Source organism: Octopus sinensis, linkage group LG26 (assembly GCF_006345805.1).
Source record: "Octopus sinensis linkage group LG26, ASM634580v1, whole genome shotgun sequence".
Classification (NCBI taxonomy): Eukaryota; Metazoa; Mollusca; class Cephalopoda; order Octopoda; family Octopodidae; genus Octopus; species Octopus sinensis.
Window position 1 is genome coordinate 8,937,320 of NC_043022.1, and position 18,362 is coordinate 8,955,681.

General features: G+C 34.9%; 1 protein-coding gene and 1 long non-coding RNA gene across 6 annotated transcripts in view; one reads left to right on the forward strand and one right to left on the reverse strand.

Annotated features, from left to right (window-relative positions):
• Positions 1–18,362, forward strand: part of LOC115224851 (transcription factor mef2A-like) — a 784,816-nt gene that overhangs the window by 591,471 nt on the left and 174,983 nt on the right. The window lies entirely within an intron of this gene.
• LOC118768039 lies at positions 10,196–16,883 on the reverse strand. Its single transcript, XR_005003962.1, has 3 exons — positions 16,747–16,883; positions 16,484–16,487; positions 10,196–10,222 (listed from the first exon to the last, which is right to left on the reverse strand). It is a non-coding gene; the product is annotated as an uncharacterized LOC118768039 (long non-coding RNA).

The window sequence follows — 18,362 nt, forward strand, 5'->3', positions numbered from 1 at the left end:
AGTTTGATTTACTACAAACTTGAAAATCTGCTTACAATTTCTTTTTGGCACTTCTATCAGTAAATAGATATATATCAACTACAAAGCTACTTAGGTTTAAGATATTTAATATAATAATAATAATAATAACAACAACAATATAACGATAATAAATAAATACATATATATATATATATAAAAGAAATATCAGCCAGACACAAATTCTGAGTACTTTGATAGAGAGAAAAGACCAAACTTAATTCATCTTATTCAAGTATATCAAATCATTTTGTATAGTTATATTTCCTTTTATATTTTATTTTTTTATTTCTCTTCTTTTACTCTTAGATTTTTAGGAAATCTTTCAATCGTTTATGTAATATTACATTCTAATAGAGTAATTAGAAATAACTTCATCACTTGAAGTAATTTAGATTTCTTACAGTGCCATCATCATCATCATCACCACCTTCATCATCATCATTGTCATTTAACATCTACTTTTCCATGCTTGCATGGGTCAGATGGAACTTCTTTTAGCAGATTTTCTACAGCCAGATGCCCTTCCTATCACCAACCCTCGCCTTCAAGTAAACTTATATTTCCTCGTGGACAGATGGACAGACACATTTTTTACAGAACACTGGAAATTAACGACAATGCTTGTGTGATGGTGATGCTCATTTACAATCATCACATGATGTCTAGGTAGGGGCAAATGCAACACACACACACACACACACACACACACACACACATCATCTTCATTTAATATCACTGTTCCTTGCTAGCATAGAATAATGAAAGTTAAATGATGATGATGATGATGATAAATACATATATGAGAGAATGAGTCCTCAACACCACATTAGTTGATAAATATTCATTATTTGTGGGTAGACAAAGCTACCATTGGTTTCAAATTCAACTAAAACCAACTTTGCCTTTCATTCTTCCATCATCATCCTCTTGACATTACTGTCTTCAAGTTCTAGGACTCTTGGAGCTGGTTACCCAGTTTCCATGGTATATAAGCCACCAAGGTGAGCTGGCAGAATCGTTAGCACGCCAGACGAAATACTTAGCGGTATTTCGTCTGCCGCTACGTTCTGAGTTTAAATTCCACCAAGGTCGACTTTGCCTTTCATCCTTTCGAGGTCGATAAATTAAGTACCAGTTATGCACTGGGGTCGATGTAATCGACTTAATCCATTTGTCCTTGTTTGTCCTCTCTGTGTTTAGCCCCTTGTGGGTAGTAAAGAAATAGGTATTTCATCTGCCGTTACGTTCTGAGTTCAAATTCCGCAGAGGTCGACTTCGCCTTTCATCCTTTCGGGGTCGATAAATTAAGTATCAGTTACACACTGGGGTCGATGTAATCGACTTAATCTGTTTGTCCTTGTTTGTCCTCTCTGTGTTTAGCCCCTTGTGGGTAGTATAGAAATAGGTATATAAGCCACCAAGATCACAACATTTCCCTTGAATGGGACACCAGTCAGTTTAAGAGTTACTTACAGTTGAGTGAATTGGAGCAATGTGAAATGAAATGTTTTCCTCAAGAACACAACACACTGCCTGGTTCGGGAATTGATACCATGATCTTGCAATCCTGAGTGCATCACCATAACCATTAGCACTGATAAAATAAAGTAACTGTCCAAGAGAGAGCATTATTGGGAGCATTATTAAAGCATTGAATATAAAATACCTCTTGACATTTATTTTGGTTCTTTTTGTTCTGAGTTCTTGGATGGTCAGTTTAATCTGTCATCTAGTTTAACACTATCACCTGATCCTTAGTTGATTCATCAGGGTCTCCTCTGCTGCAAACAGATCTTGTGATTTGATTTGATTGATAGAAACCAAAACAAGCACTGCCAGCTCTGAAGAGTGCAGGGTTACATCCACTTGAACCACTAGTGTGAAACTAATAGGTAAGATTGGTTGTAATGGACATGTAATACTGTACACTTTGATTAATAAGTTTCATGATGCAAACAGGAAAATAGAACTTAAAGCATGAGTATATATATATTTTGTAAATAATCAGCAGAAATTACAGAGTGACTCCATGGCCAAGAGTTTTGAGTGTTGGCACATTGATAAGCACCAACACATGAAAGTTTTCATCTTTGAGTCACTCTGTAACTTCTGGCTATTAATAATATGTGTGCACATACACCAGAGCCACTAAACATAATAGGAAGAAAACCCAGTTTGAAATAGATCCATAGTGCCTGGTCGTGGGGAAATGTTATTTTTTTTATGAAACAGGTGAGGGCTGGGGATAGGAAGAGCATCTAATCATAGAAAATCTTTCTCAATAAACTTTGTGCAACCCATGCAAGCATGGAAAAGTGGGCATTAAAACTACGATGATGATTGTGTGTGTGCATGTGTGTGTACATATATATATATTATCATCATCATCGTTTAACATTCGTTAAACGATGATGATGATGATATATATATATGTACACACACATGCACATGTGTACACACACACACACATATATATATATATATATATATATATATATATATATATATATATATGTGTGTGTGTGTATATATACACTTGGCAACACGACAACAGAAGTCTATGTGACCCAGTGGCTCAAATGATGACAGAGGTCCAGAATTACTAACCTGAATAAACCACATCAAGATTTGAACACTCAAAATGCAAAATGCCACAATAAATACAACAAAGTATTTTATTTGATCTTCTAGTAATTCTGCCAGTTCAATAGCTTTTTTTAGATGAGACTTAATTCTGGCTTGAGGTTGTACTATAACACCAACTACATATGAAACTATAACATCAATGGAGCTTTCCAGCCAGGGTTGAGGAAACTTTTTAGTATCAGGGACTTAATCTATAAATGTAGTAACCTGTTGAGGCATATCTGTGGTGAGGACAATAATAAATCTTTATATTACAGTTTCATAGGTATATATAGGCATTGGCATAGCTTATAGACACAAGTGCAGCTGTGTGGTTGAAAAGTTTGCTCCCCAAATATGTGGTTTCAGGTTCAGTCCCACTGCATGGTACCTTTGGCAAGTGTTTTCTTATATAGTCCCAGGCCATTGAAAGCCTTGTAAGCAGATTTTGTAGACAGAAACTGAAAGAAGTCCATCATGTATATATGCATGTGTATGTTTGTATTTCTTGGTCTTGGCATCATGTGATTGTTGTAAATGGATGTCATTCATTTCCAGTATTCTGCAAAAACATGTCTGGCCTTGCCATGGGAAAATATTACCTTGCTTTGGACACAGGTAAGGGTTGGTGATAGGAACGGCATCTGGCTGTAGAAAAATCTGCCTCAATAAACTCCATCCAACCCATGCAAGCTTGGAAAAGAGGTCATTAAAATGGTGATGATGTTGTACCCTATAAAGGATAGATAAACCCAGAGTGGGTTCAATGACTATCTAGCAATAGCATAGGCCTTCAGAAATTCCAGGTTGTTGTCCATCATGTTGGAAGACCACTGGAAGTGAGGCACCCCTTAAATTTGTTAAAGTGTGTCTCTAAAACCCTCTTCAGACCTAGGCTATGCCTGCTCCAATAATCAGTGTTGACTTGATCAGTGAATCTTCTGTAACGGTCAGCAGTCAATGGCAAGATGAGCTGCTACAGATCATACTATCCCAACATGTTTATGCATGTAAGTGGGGCCCAGTTGTGAAATTACATTCCCACTGAAACTCCAAACACTTGTTAGTCAGAGCCAGCTCAACCCATCCTAGCTAAATCCTGCCACAAGTACATCATCATCATCATTTAATGTCCGTTTTCCATGCTAGCATGGGTTGGACGGTTTTGACTGAGGGCTGGCAACCAGATGGCTGCACCAGGCTCCAGTCTTGATCTGGCAGAGTTTCTACAGCTGGATGCCCTTCCTAACACCAACCACTCTGATAGTGTAGTGGGTGCTTTTTACATGCCACCTGCACAGGGGCCAGTCAGGCGGAACTGGCAATGACCTCACACGAATCTTTTTACACGTGCCACTGACACAGGTGCCAGTGAAGCGATGTTGGTAACGATCACGCTTGAATGGTGCCCTTTTACGTGCCACGGGTACAGAAGCCAGTTGGCTGCTCTGGGAACGATCACAACGATCACGCTCGGATGGTGTTCTTGGCACCCTACTAGCACAGGCATAAGTGCCGGAAAGGCGACACTGGTAAGTAGTAATAATAGATTACTGTCGGGGCTGAAGTCATGAACCCATTTTTTTATACAGGTTTTTTAGAAACTTCCTCAGTTGTTTCAGATTTGAAGGTCATTGAAATTTAGGTTTGCTGCAACCTTATCCTATGTGATGTTCTGGCTTTGAGAAATAGCTGCCAAAATTTCTCAAATTTTATGTCAACATTATTTCGAAATAAAACAATCATCATCATCATCATCATCATCATCGTCGTTTAACGTCCACTTTCCAGGCTACCATGGGTTGGACGGTTCAACTGGGGTCTGGGAATCCAGAAGGCTGCACCAGGCCCAGTCTGATCATGCAGTGTTTCTACAGCTGGTTGCCCTTCCTAATGCCAACCACCCCATGAGTGTAGTGGGTGCTTTTTACATGCCACCGGCACGGAGGCCAGACAAGGCTGGCAACAGCCACGATTGGGTCGTGCTTTTTACGTGCCACCGGCATGGAGGCCAGTCGGGGCGGCACTGGCAACAGCAACGTTCGGACAGTTCTCTTAAGTGCTACCAGCACTGGTATCACAACTACAATTTCCATTGATTTTGATCGATTTCAAATAATATATTTGATAAATAGAGTCCCAGAAGCAAATCTATTTCAGAAAGAGAGTTAGTCCCTGCTATACTCTCATGCACATTGGGCAGCAAGTTAACACCACAAGTTTCTGTTGGCTGTGGTTTTCTCTGCTTCTGGCATTGTGATATTGGCCTTTCTCTTGTTGGTTATGAATGTCCTGTGGTATGTACTCTTCAGACTTCCTCTCTCTCTTCCCCTCTGGTGGTGTCCACTTGAAATCTCTTTTAGCAGGGTGTTGTTCTGGTAACCAGAGTGTGTAACTTGCTAGTTTTTATCTTCATTCTGTGACATTTTTCACTATGTCGTCTTGTGTTGGCTCTTTTAGGAATGTCTTCATTGGTTATGGGACCTTGCCAGTACATTCTCAGAATCTTAAACTCATCGATTCTGAGAGTACTTCAATATTTTATTTTAACTACTCAGCAACACCTTCTACCAGGTGCATTCCTTTGTCTTTGGTTTTTTTGCAGAGTTTCCTTTTTTATGAGGGAGGGGGTCATATGTAGCTTTAGATATAATATATCTATAACTTTAAAACAATTATGTATGTATTTTTTAAATTATAAATTGGGGAAAAAGGGGAAAAATGGTAAAAAGATAACAAGAATTATGTAATGTAAAGCTGCAAAAAATTTTTTTGCAAGAATAAAGGAAAGAATAAAGACATTGTTCTTATTTTTCTTTACTTTTTTTTTGTCTTTTTGGCTAACATTGTAATCATTATTTTGAAATGATCACCTTTGTGTGAAACACCCAGATTGATTATATTTCGCTTTTTTCTCTTTCTTTTCTTTTGTTTATCTTTTTTTTGTTAATTCTTTTTCCCGAATTTTTCATTTATTTCTTATTTTTATTTTATTTTATTTTATTTTTTTGCTGAATAAAAAATAACAAATGTAAGAAAAGAGTCATTTATATCAAATAGGTATTTAAATTGATTCTCAGCTATAGAACATAAAAGTTAATATATCAGATTAAAAGGTTAGGAATATTGAAATTCAATAGAGGAATAGTTCTAATTGATTGAATTATTGGAAGGCCTCTGTTCCAGATGAAGCTTAGAGATGAATCAAAACATAGACACGCATGTATGAAAATTCTATACATATATAATATATATATATATATATATATATATATATATATATATATACACACACACACATACACAGAGGCACATATATAATTATATATGTATATATCTATAGACATATATGCATATGTATATACAAGTATGTATGCATATATATATATATATATTTATACATTTACATATATGTATACATGTGTGTACATTTCTTGTGTGTGTGTGTGTGTATACATATATATATATATATATATATATAATATGAAGATGTATACATGTATTTGTGTATGTGTGTGTGTTATAAATTGTGTACTGCTAAAAGAAACAGCTCAGTGGTGCGATAAGTGGTAACATTTTACTAAAAGACGAGGAAATTTTTTTTTTTCTCAAATATAATTCAATGAGTGCAAATGAATAAAATAACAAAAGAAAGAACAAAAACAAAACAATAGAAATAAAAAAAAGCAAAGTAAAACAAAATAATTCCATTGTGAAGTGCTAACATTTTTTTCTTTCTTTCTTTTTTTGTTTCTTTGTTTAAACTTGTTTTATACCAAATAGATCAACTAAAAATTTAAAAAGAAAAATTATATAAAACAGAAATATATGTAAAGCGGGAAATATATATGTGTGTGTGTGTGTAGTATATACACATTTATACACTCACACACACTTGTAGAGAAATGATCAAAAAACTGAATTATAGAATTTACCACCTTTTGTGTGTTGTTACATAATAACTGTGGTAATCACTGAGCTATAGATATTGTTGTTTATATCAATATTTGGAGTGCAAGGGAATTCTTCTCAAAAAACAAAACTGCATGCACATGTGTGTGTGTGAATACATACATACTCCTATATATATATTTTTGTGTTCATGTGTGTGTATGTTTGTATATATATGTATCAAACAGGTAGATGTGTTGAAGGAGGGAAGGATACACAAAGACACGTAACAACTGAATGAGATAAAGGAAGACAAGGGGAAAAAAAATTGACATGCAAAATAGGAATATATTTTTTTTTACTCTTTTCATGCTTGAGACTTTGGTCATGATTTTAGGGTGGATTTCTTCATGCACACACACACACACCACACGCACACATGCACACACACACACACCACACGCACACATACACACACACACACACAAATTTATATCTGAAACATGCTTAAAAGTGATGGCTATAAATCCAATATTTAGCTTAGGTTATCCAACATTATCTATCTTTATCTAATCATCCTTTCATCTGAAACTGTGCATAAAGTGGATGGAGACAGAAAGAGAAGTGAAAAAAATAAAAGAACCATGAAAATCATCTTCATGTCATATCATCATGCATATATATACATATATATATATATATACATATATATATATATATATATATACATATATATATATATATATATATATATAATATATATATATATATACACACACATGCACACACACACATCATATATATTATATATGAGAGTGTTTGGTGGAAGACGGTATAGATATAAATGTCTCCCAACAAACATTCTCATATATGATAGATGTGTGTATTGGTATAGGAAACAATGCATAAATAATATGAATAGCATGTATACACACACATACATACATATATATATATATATATATATATATATATATATATATATATATATATATATATACACACTAGATGTGACACATGACCCAGTGTGCATCTATATACACTCATCTTAATCCCCCATAGGTAATATTTCTACATCAACGTTTGAAAGGGCAGAAATAAAATATCTCCAATGACATTTAAATTATGTATGTGCATGTACATAATTTATATATTTTATATATATATATATATATATATATATATATATATATATATATGCATACATCTCCATCTGTATGTATGTGTATGTATATTACATACTATATGTTTATATGTATATTACATACTATATGTTTATATATTTTTTATATATGTATATCATATGTATATATTATACATATTTTTTGTATATGTGCATTATATATATATATACATATATTTTATATATATATATTTATACATATATGTATAGTTATATATTTCGAATATATATACATTATATATGTATTTGTGTATTATATATATTATATATATATATATATATATTTGCATGTGTGTGTATATAGAGAGAGAAGGAGAGAGAGAGAGAGAGGCTGCTCTGTTCCATGTGGGTGGTTTTGCAACAAACCAAAACAAACAAACAAAATTACTCAAAACCAATAAGGTTGAATTCTTTGCTTTCTTTTTTTATGTCAGCTGAAGAAGTTTACTATTTTTTGGTAAAGTTAATTTCACAAAACTTTTAAATGGCTGATAATCTACAGGATAAAGATCAAGAGAATTTTGGAGATGTGAAATTTGCTTGTTTTTTTTTGTTTTTTTTTTTTTGCTGTTGTTTTTCTTTTTCTGGCAGCTTCAGTACCACCTCCACTAACACAAAATTATGGTTTCCATAGATATTTGGAAAGATGATTGTGATAATGGAATATCATACTAGTTGAATGTATTGCAGAATTTTTTGTTGTTGTTATGGAATAAGTTTCATAGTCACACGGTTTCAAGTTCTATCTCTTGACATGTCACTCTCAGTATGTATCTTCTACTGTAGTTTTGTGCCAACAAAAGTCTTGGGAGTGAAATTAATAAATGGAGACTACACTGAAGCTCATCGTGTGTATGTATGAATATTTACATTAGGCATGAATATTTACATAGGCGCAGGAGTGGCTGTGTGGTAAGTAGCTTGTTTACCAACCACATAGTTCCGGGTTCAGTCCCACTGCGTGGCACCTTGGGCAAATGTCTTCTACTTGTGAGTGGATTTGGTAGACGGAAACTGAAAGAAGCCCGTCGTATATATGTGTATATATATATATATATATATATATATGCGTGTGTTTGTGTGTCTGTGTTTGTCCCCCTAGCATTGCTTGACAACCGATGCTCGTGTGTTTATGTCCCCATTACTTAGTGGTTCGGCAAAAGAGACCGATAGAATAAGTACTGGGCTTACAAAAGAATAAGTCCTGGGGTCGAGTTGCTCGACTAAAGGCGGTGCTCCAGCATGGCCACAGTCAAATGACTGAAACAAGTAAAAGAGAGAAAAGAGAGCATGAAACCTAAAGCTGTGAGCTGGCAGAATCGTTAGCACACCAAACAAATTACTTAGCTTATTTCTTCCAGCTTTATGCTCTGAGTTCAAATTCCACTGAGGTTGAATTTGTCTTTCGTCCTTTCAAGGTCAATAAAATAAGTACCAGTTGAGTACTGGGGTCGATGTAATCGGTTTAACCCCTCCCCTGAAATTGCTGGCTTTATGCCAAAATTGAAATCATTGTTATCATTATCATCATCATCATATTACTATTATTATTATCATCATCATCATCATCATCATCATCATCATCATTAATATGGCAAGCTGGCAGAATTGTTAGCATGCTGAACAAAATGCTTAGTGGCATTTCGCCCATCGCTACATTCTGAGTTCAAATTCTGCTGAGGTTGACTTTACCTTTCATCCTTTCAGAGTCAATAAAATAAGTACCAGTTGAACACTGGGGTTGATATAATCGACTGCTCCCCTCCCCCCAAATTGCTGCTCATATGGTAAAATCTGAAACCATTATTATTATTATTATTATTATTAAGGCAGCAAGCTGGCGGAATCATTAGCCCACCAAGTGAAATGTTCAGCAGCATGTCGTCCACCTTTACATTCTGAGTTCAAACTCCACTGAGGTCGACTTTACCTTTCATCCTTTCAGGGTCAATAAATTAAGTACCAGTGAAGCACTAGGGTCAATGTAATCAATTGGTTCCCTTACCCGAAATTTCAGGCCTTGTTCCTTTAGTAGAAATTATTATTGTTGTTGTTGATGTTGTTATCATCATCATCATCATCATCAACTAAATCATTCAAGGTGATACCCCAACACAGCTGCAGTCCAATGATTTTAAACAAGTAAAAGATAAAACATTTAGAAGGATTTAGTAAATAACTTTTTCTTTTGTTAAATTAAATTGTTATTTAGAATACAACTTATGAGATTCTTACATAAAACACTGGTGATGGAAGGTTTTTTATTTATTTTTTAATTTCTTTTATTTATAAAATGAACTCTTCGAAATGGAAGGTCTCTGGTGAGCTGATATCAAAAAGGTTCGTCAATCTAATTCAAGATGTGCCTTATTGATTGATTCTTTATTGATATCGTTGGTTTTATAATGTCTATTACAAAGTTTCTTTAAGAAGAAAGTACGGCAAAACTCTATACATTATTATTTTATTATTATTAAAGGCAGCAAGCTGGCAGAATCATTACTATGCTGGGCAAAATACTTAGTGGAATCTCACCTGTCACTACGTTCTGTGTTCAAATTCCACCAGGGTCAATTTTGCCTTTCATCTTTTTGGAGTCGATGAAATAAGTACCAGTGAAACACTGGGGTCACTAGTACCCTCCTACAAAATTTTAGGCCTTGTGATTGTAGTAGAAAGGATTATTATTATTATTATTATTATTATTATTATTATTATTATTATTATCATTATTATTATCATTATTATTATTATTATTATTATTATTATGATTATAACCCCGTATACCTCCAAAATCAAATTTAAAATTATGTATTAGGCTGTCATGATACCCCCACCTCCACTTTTATTTAGAAAAAACAATAATGCAATAAAGCTTTATTAATTTTTCGATTATTTATTTTTTATTGTATATCAATATATTTTATATGAAATATTAAAAACTAATATATTGTATTATAGTAGATTATCTGCACTTGCTGTAATTATGTAACACTATGTTATACAAGATATTTTAAGGCTTTTAGCCTTTCCCTGTCCAAAGAATTTTCATTAACTTTGCTCATTTTCAGATTTTTAGTTAGCCCTTGTTTTAGGCTTTCTGAGTTATATAAATCTTTTCTTTTCATCAGTCCCAAGTTACACTGGGGCTGAAAAAACATTAGGAACGTATATCATACATAATAAATGTATATCACAAATGTATACACAGGACAAGCAAAGAGGTTTAGGAGAGGTTAGGCTTCAAAAATGAGATGTGTATTTTACATGGCAATATATTGTAGATGGGTTGTAGGCAGAGAGAGGGATTCGTTATATTTTTAAGATTAGGTGAACATTAGAAGTGTCTGAGTATGTAGAATATTGTTGTCATCATCATCAACATCATTATCATCATCATTTAATATTTGTTTTCCATGCCAGCATGGGTTGCACAATTTGATAAGATCCAGTGAGTCACAAGTCTGTATCAGGCTCCAGTATTGTCTTTGGTATGTTTTCTACAGCTGGATGTCCTTCCAGAACCAACCACCTTGTAGTGTGTAGCAACTGTTTTTTTTTCTTTGCTCTTTTTTATGCCTCCATCAGTAGTGAGGTTGTCAAGTCAGTTGCCAAACAGAAAAAAGAACAGAAAGGGTAAGAGTCCCACTGAAGGAGTACTTGGGAGAAGGTTATAGTTTTATGCCAGGAGCTGTGAGGCCAAATTATGATAGAGGAAAAAATGCGGGTATCTTTCCAGTGAGTAGGTCCATGGCTACTCCACATTCTATTAGAGTGGGTAGTTGTAGTTGGAAAGATGGGGAAAATCGTAGTGATTGGATGCTGGAGCAAATACTCAAGGTACAGGTCAGCATCATACAATCTTCTGTTGACTGTAATTTAAAATTAAGAGTCTACATTAATATATACTGCTGGAACCCTTGAATATTTCATGGAATTAAAGGTAAACCTATCGGGTTATATCTGAAAACTTTATATAAAAAACAGGAAAGTGTAGCCTGTGTTGTGTCTGTATAGAAAAACAGTCACTCATCTGCTACTCATTGGAAAGTGAAAGAAATTGGAATACGATGATTACTTAATGCACTTTATATATACACTTTACATACTTTATGCACAATTTTATGGACTTAATACACAGCACTCATAAAATAAATATTCACTCTTATTTTTCCATTTTCCCCATAAACAAAACAAAAATATCCCATACATATGATATAGCCTTTAGTTAAATTGCATGTATCTGCCATGCAAATAAGCATGAATATTTCTCGGAATTGCACTTATGTGCATGCATTAAGTTATAGGTGACACAAAAAACTTAGTTCAATTTTAAAAAAGTACACTTTTCACTACCCACTCACTGCTGTCTCCATCATCACCATTTCCATCACCACCACCACCTCCACCATCTCCATCTCCATCACCACCACCACCATCATTATCATCTCTCTCTCTCTCTCTCTGCCTTTACCCTCACCATCAGAACATCACCCTTCTGCTAGAATTATATTTTTAACTCTCCTCTTCTACCTTCAACTAACTTTTTTAACCACATAATAAATATTATATTCCCCTTACCGCATGTCATGGATGCTTCTCTCTTCCTCATTTTCTTTCTCCTCCTTCTTTCTCTTTATGTCTCACTTTTCACCATATCCCCTTTTTCTCTCTCCGTTTACTTTCTCCTCTCTTTCCCTTCAACTAATCATGTGTAAGCATTCCCTTCTACTGCACGTCATTGAAGCTTCTTGCTCCCTCTTTTCTTTCATTTTCTTTAATCACATGAAAATGTTACTGATGGGCTAAGTAATGCAATGACAAGCAGAATTATTACAAGATTGTTAGCTTCCATGTATTTATGAATAGAGATATGCTTGCTATCTCATAGGATATATGTGAACTTAACTGAAATTTTTTAGAGGAAGGTTCAATGAACAAATGATTAAAATATGAGGCTTGTTATTCTCTAAAAAAAATATGAAGAACCAGTGTATGTAAATATGTATTTAAATATACATGTATATATATGTGTGTGTGTGTAGGTAGATAGATATACATATATATATATACACATTCATATATGTGTATGGTCATGCACAATACTTGCACTTACATGCATATATTTCCATACACAGACATAAATATATTGATATATATTTATATATATATATATATTGATGTACATAAACAAGTATAAGTATATACACACATACATGCATACATACATACACGCATATTCAGATATGCACATGACTGGTTATGGATACATACACATTTTTATATAGTCTCATTGTATGGAACCTTGGACAAGTGATTTCTTTTATAGCTCCTGGCCAACCAACGCTTTGTGAGTGAATTTGGTTGACAGAAAGTGAAAGAAGTCCATTGTGTATGTGTGTGTTTGTATATTGTGTACATGTGTGAGTGTGTGTGTATATTTGTATTTCCTTGTCTTTACAGTGTGCGTTTGTTGTAAAAAGATTGTCAGTCACACAAGCAGTGTCATTCTTTTTCAATAACCTGTGAAAACATGTCTGGTCATGTTGAAATATTAACTTGCCTGGAAACAGATGAGGTTGGTGACAAGAATGGCATTGAAGTGTAGAAAATCTGCCTCATCAAATTGCCTCCGATTTTTGCACCATTCGTCACCTCATTTGAGTTATTTTACACTCACGCTACTTTCCAGCCAGTTACTCTTTACTCTTTTACTTGTTTCAGTCATTTGACTGCGACCATGCTGGAGCACCGCCTTTAGTCGAGCAAATCGACCCTGGGACTTATTCTTTGTAAGCCCAGTACTTATTCTATCGGTCTCTTTTGCTGAACCGCTAAGTGACGGGGATGTAAACACACCAGCATCGGTTGTCAAGCAATGCTAGGGGGACAAACACAGACACACAAACATACACACAAATACATATATATATATACATATATACGACAGGCTTCTTTCAGTTTCCGTCTACCAAATCTACTAACAAGGCATTGGTCAGCCCGAGGCTATAGCAGAAGACACTTGCCCAAGATGCCACACAGTGGGACTGAACTCGGAACCATGTGGTTGGTAAACAAGCTACTTACCACACAGCCACTCCTGCGCAAAAAGTTCTTGACTTTTTGATAATAAGTTCTATCTAATCAATTCCACTCATGTGACAGATTCGGATTACTTCATGAAAACACTTGACCAAATTTAGTGGAATCAAATTTAGGGCTTCATTATTGCAAAACAAATTTCTTAACCATTTTAGTATACATAGATATACACATGTGTATGTGTATGAGAACTATGCTAAAGGTACACGTATTTATGGAGTACTCAGCCACTGACTGAGTCCAAGTTAGTACTGTTTTTGATGTTTAGCCCCTGGTTAGCCTTGATCAAGCAGGCCTATGATCAACCCATCTTTCTCCATATCTAGGCCTACAGTGTCTAATGTGTTCATTTTATTAAAGACGTAGGCTATATGTGATTTGGAAGAGGTTTAACTGCCATTTCTAACAAATTGACAAATTGAGCAGCCATGTGTTGACTCTTTGATTCCTGCTAAAAATTGTTTGTATAGCAGCTGCTCTATTTTGTTAGGCAAGGAAAATAGAAAAATATTCCTTTTATATATATATATATACGTACATACACACATACCTTTATACAAACACACACCTATATGTGTGTCTGTGTGTGTGTGTGTATATATATATACACACATATAGATGTGTATATATATGTGTGTGTGTGTGTTGTTCTTTGTAATTCTGTTCTTGGTGAAGGTTTTTTAATTTTTTTTTAAAGGAAATTGCTTTTTGTATGTTGAAATATAATAGTGAGATTTTTATCTGGTAGTGTTTTAGAATTATAAATTGACTGTTTTATTATCTCAATAATTCTGTAGTTATTGACTTATTAAGTTTAAAATTATTCTTTTTTTTTTCGATTGAAAAAATAAAATACTTTGAACCAAATCTACATATATATACACACACACACACATACATACATATAAGTATGTATATGTAGTAGATAGGTAGGGAGGGAGGAAGAAAGTTATTGGAAAACTATGGACTTTTATAAATATATATATATATACAAGAAATAAATTACTTGTTTGTCTGATGTCCTAAGTGGTTCGGCAGAGAAGATAATACAACATAAAGTAAAAATCACTGATTGTTCTTAGCATTTTGTCATAGTGTTTTAAAATTCTAAAAGTTTAGATTTGTAAAAGGAGAGAAAAATGTTTGATGCACTTAACATATTAAGTCTTAATTTTAATATATATCATTAAGTTTTTTATTATTATTGCATGTAATAAAATGAAATAAGTAGTAGAAATATATCCAGATGATGTAGACATTTATTTTATTTTAATTTGCATTTGGTGAATCGTTGCATCATTAATAACAGGTTTTCCGATGGATCAGTCATTAATTTATGGTATTTCTGATGCAAATACATTCAAGGGATTCTCCATTTGAGATTTAGTTCTTGGGCTGAGCACGCATACATATGGTATGTACATGCTCCAACACATTTCTCACATGCACTCAAATGCACCACACACACACACACACACATACTTAACACATCACACATGCATACATATGCACATACACACACACAAGCATACACACTCACACATAAATAGTAATGAAGTATATACACCTGTGTACTAGCATGACATGCACACCTGCTTTGTAAGTGCAATTTTATCCACAAACCCCAAGAGCTGTCTTGTTTTAAACAAAAGAGCCTTGCCACTTCGTGACTGACTAAAAATTTGTAAAGAAAATAGCTTAAATTCCCGAGAAAAAAATATACATACGTTCATACATACAAAAGTTTAGCATTTAAGTACACTTGTACATGTCTAGACATCTAACTGTATGTATGAGTATACATGCATAAAAAAAAACAGACCTGTGCAAGCACTGACTCTAAATACTTGCATATACACATTCATATATACACAACCACCATGCGGATGAAATTACAATGAAGGATCTTTGGATCTAGGTTAGAAACCAGCTCTTTCTTCATCAGCAAGAAATTTTGAAATAAAATTATATTATAATGTATTTATATAGATACATCCATACTACAAGACATCTGAAACAAAGCATGGCTGAGCCTGGGTTCTTGGAGGGAGACTGCAACTTCTTCATCCATGTGCTATAAACAATCATGATATCATCATCATCACCATCCTTTAACGTCCGCTTTCCATGCTACCATGGATTGGACGATTTGACTGAGGACTGGCGAACCAGATGGCTGTGCCAAGCTCCAATCTGATCTGGCAAAGTTTCTACAGCTGGATGCCCTTCCTAACGCCAACCACTCCAAGAGTGTAGTGGGTGCTTTTACGTGCCACCAGCACGAGGGCCAGTCAGGCGGTACTGGCAACAGCCACACTTGAAATGGTGTTTTTATGTGCCACCTGCACAGGAGTCAGTCGAGTGGCACTGGCAACGACCTCGCTCAAATGTTTTGTTCACATGACAGTAAGGCGACGCTGGTAACGATCACACTGAAATGGTGCTTTTTACATGCCCACCGGCATGGAACAATAAAAATTTGCCAGACCCTCTTAAGATTTAAAGGAAAGTGAACAAAACAAGATGCTTTCCTTGACAAATATGCTACCAAATAGGTAGCCAGTCAAAATTTATTCTAAATTAAATAAAGTAAAAGAAAGGGGAAAAGAACATACATACACATGTACACACTCATACATGTATCACAAAAAATGGAAGAACGCACCTAATCAGATGATAACAACTAGAAGCCATCAAAGGTACTGTCAGAATATGTAAACCTTTCCAGAAGTCTAGCATGTAATAAGTGCATGTACACATGTGTATACATGCAAATATATATTTGTATACATGAAGATCCTCACACATAGTGACATCCATACCTGTATCAATGCAGGCATGTAAACATATGTATGTACAAGCCAGTGTCCTAAAACACATGAATGCATGCATACATACTTATGTATATGAATGTGCACTAGTACACCGGGGGAAATGCGTGGCCATATTTCGTCTGTCGATACGTTCCGAGTTCAGATTCTGCCATGGTCAACTTTGCCTTTCATCCTTTCGGGGTCGATTAATTAAGTACCAGTTATGCACTGGGATCGATGTAATCCACTTAATCCCTTTGTCTGTCCTTGTTTGTCCCCTCTGTGTTTAACCCCTTGTGGGTAGTAAAGAAATATATATGAATGTGCACACACACACACATATATAATACACTTTCTCCATAGGTGAGAAATTCAAAAGGTAAATCTAGGAAAACATACATGTTTTTTCATACTCCCCCTCTCTCTTTCTCTCTCTCTCTCTCTCTCTCTCTCTCTCTCTGCTTTGAGAAGAGAAGCTAGAAATGTGCACACATCACAGTATTTGGCTGGTATAACAAAACACCTTTGCTTTTAATCCTATGTGACTCTAGCGATGGTTGTGGTAGAATCACATCCAAAAGGCACGGTCTTCAAAGATGCAATTGTATTAATATTGATTTTATAAAACAATGGTTAGCCTGTTTCTTTCTACTAAGTTAAAACCTTTGGCCTATCATTAAAATGTATACTCTTTTACTCTTTTACTTGTTTCAGTCATTTGACTTTGGCCATGCTGGAGCACCACCTTTTAGTCGAGCAAATCGACCCAAGGACTTATTCTTTGTAAGCCTAGTACTTATTCTATCGGATCTCTTTTGCCGAACCGCTAGGTTATGGGGATGTAAACACACCAGCATCGGTTGCCAAGTGATGTTGGGGGGACAAACACACACAAACATATGCACATACACATACATATATGTATATACATATATACGACAGGCTTCTTTCAGTTTCCGTCTACCAAATCCACTCACAAGGCTTTGGTTGGCCCGAGACTCTAGTAGAAGACACTTGCCCAAGGTGCCACGCAGTGGGACTGAACCCGGAACCATGTGGTTGGTAAGCAAGCTACTTACCACACAGCCACTCCTATGCCTATCTTCATTTTTTATAAGTATTTCCATCATCATTGCTCTGATGAACTTCCTGGTTTAATACCTTCCCTCATGACCTTTAAACATGTTACCTGCTTCTCTTCCAAGGCACATCATTTCCTTGTTGAGCTTCCTGTTACTCTAGGTCCTTTCCTCAAACTGCTGGTCTCTTGAACTCACTACCAGCATCTTGTTTTCCTCTGACCTTTGATATTCAGCTCTTTAAACTTTCTGACAAGCAACATCTTTTGAATTTGTGGGCCCCTTTTTTTACCTTCTTTATAGTCCCATATGCTACTGAAGCTTGAATCACTAGCATTTGGGACGATATTTTATATAAAAACTTTTTATTATTTAGTTGGTATTTGGAATATAAACTGTACCTAAAAATCAAAACAACTTTTTCTGGAATATGATTTTATACCAAACAAGGCTTGAGACAACTATAGTATAAAGGATTACACAGAAAGGAGAAAAGGGGCCTACAGATTCAAAAGATGTTGATTGACAGAAAGTTTAAAGCACTAAATATCATAGACCAGAGGAAAACAAAACGATGGTAGTGAGTTCCTGAGAGTATCAGTTCAAGGAAAGAAGCTGTTAGAATAAAAGAACTTAGGGTAAGAGGAA